This window comes from Apodemus sylvaticus, chromosome 8, assembly GCF_947179515.1.
Source record: "Apodemus sylvaticus chromosome 8, mApoSyl1.1, whole genome shotgun sequence".
NCBI classification, from domain to species: Eukaryota; Metazoa; Chordata; class Mammalia; order Rodentia; family Muridae; genus Apodemus; species Apodemus sylvaticus.
In genome coordinates, this window is record NC_067479.1 from 47022386 (window position 1) to 47024700 (window position 2315).

Sequence of the window (2315 nt, forward strand, 5' to 3'; positions counted from 1 at the left end):
GCACCCCCCACCCCGGAGATCTGTATACCGTATTAAAAGATGTGTACCTGGTCTTCTGGAATCTCAGCTGTTACATACAGTGCCTTTTGCATTTTTCTTGAAGCCTTAAAAGTGCCTCTTCTCTACTGCCAGGCTTTCTGAGCTCTGAGGACAGTAATTCTGCTTCTTTTTTACTTTTTCTTTTCTTTTCCTGTTTGGGGGTATGGGGGTAGGCAATCACAATTCCAAGACTATTACTCATTGCAACACTGAACCTCCTCTCGTCCCCAGTGCTCTCAAGGTAGCTTCTTCCTGCCTGTTCCTTTCCCTGGATACTCAGAGCAGGCATGCTTACAGAGTTGTCAGGGAATCATGGAGCGCTAAGTACCCTTGAAGATCCCAAAATACTTGCATTTCTTGGTTTACATTCTTTTTGTGGGAAACGATCAATTCCCTGTGCACCATGTCAGATTCATCTTCCATATTAAAAAAAAAAATGCAGGAACTGGGGTAAAATATTTAAGTCTTTGCAAAACAAAATTGAAAGGGGTTAACCAAAGGCTTACTATTCTCACATGCTATGTGGGATCTCTAATGTCCTTACTGCCACTGTGCCTTTCCTAGTGTGACAGAAAAGTCCTTGGAGCAAGGGTCGAAAGACCTTGAGTCCAGCTTCACACTCCCCTAATTAGCAGTGTGACCTCCGTCAGGTCTTATGACCTCTGTAGCCCTGGGCTTCTCTTCTATGAAGCATAAAAATGACCTTTGAGGTCCTTTGCAGCTCAGAGTTTTCCTGATAAAGAACAGGCAGAGGAAGACACACATCCCCAGGGTGGAGGACCAAGGACCAGAAGTCCAACATGAAAGGTTGAACAGGAGATAGGTGGCCTCTTGATGTGTGGCTGCCAGAAGAACGAATCAAATCCACTTTTGTTCATAAGGGACTGCTGTGTCTGGAGTGACCCTGAACACTTCAGCACCAAAAAATACATTAAATATCTGAAGACTGCTATTATTCTAAGTGATAAAATAAGCACTGGACTAGAGTGCAGATTAAATTCAAACCAACCTGACTGGTTACGCTGTCCTTGACTGTGCTCTGTCAAACAGTGCTTGAATAGGCATGACCAGCACACAGAGAGAAGAAATGTTTTCTGCTTAACAGAGAAATAGAGCAGGATAAATCTAGAGAGGTCATTTCAATAGTGGAAGGAAAGTTAATTTGAGATGATTGTATTAAAATTAATTAGCCTTCTTCATTTACATTCTAAAACATATCTGGCAGATATAAAAATTATATGAACTATAAACTTGATATGCCAGATACAGCTTTAATTCAAGCAATGAAGACCCCAAAAATGAGAATGAGGGTGAAAGTTGTTTTGTGTGCAGTTATTTATTTATTTATTTATTCATTTATTTATTTATTTTGTACTGTCATACTTGAAGTAAAGGTTCAAGTTGTATGGTAAGGAAAGCCCTTCTAAATTAAATTGATATTTTTGTTCCTCGAAAAAAGCAACAAGAATATAAGATCTTTAAAGTTTAAGGAACAAAGCAAAGGAAAAGCAATGAATGCATTATTCCAAAGATGCCCAAAACTTTTAAACAAGAAAGAATTATTAAGATTCCTGCAACTTCCACCTCTCCACATGGGAACAGCAGAGGGAGTCCAATACAGGCACACATTTCTTCATGGAGTTTCCTGCCAAGGTTTTCCTTACTTTTCGTTCTTAATTCCTTTATGCCTACACATAATATAAAATCTCTTCTAAGTGGTATATCTACATTAACAAATACAATCTATTTAAAGTTTGGTTATATTTCAGTTTTTGGTTCCAAGGTGGAGTAAAAGTTTTTGACAAATAAAAATAGCTTTCTATCATGTGGAGATGGATAAAAAGAGACATAATAGAGATTCCTGATCTCAAGGGACTGACATGTTAAAGGGCCAATAGAAGCACAAAGAGGGATGAATTCGGTGAACCCAGGAAGTAAAGAAGGAATATGTCTTAGTCACGGTTTCTATTCCTGTACAAACATCATGAACAAGAAGCAAGTTGGGGAGGAAAGGGTTTATTGAGCTTACACTTCCATGTTGCAGTTCATCACTAAAGGAAGTCAGGACTGGAACTCAAGCAGGTCAGGAAGCAGGAGCTGATGCAGAGGCCATGGAGAGATGTTTCTTACTGGCTTGCTCAGCCTGCTCTCTTATAGAACCCAAGAGCACCAGCCAAAAGGTGGTACAACTCACAAGGGGCCCTCCCCACTTGATCACTAGGATCTTATAGAGGCACTTCCCCATCTGAAGCTCCTTTCTCTGTGATAACTCCAGT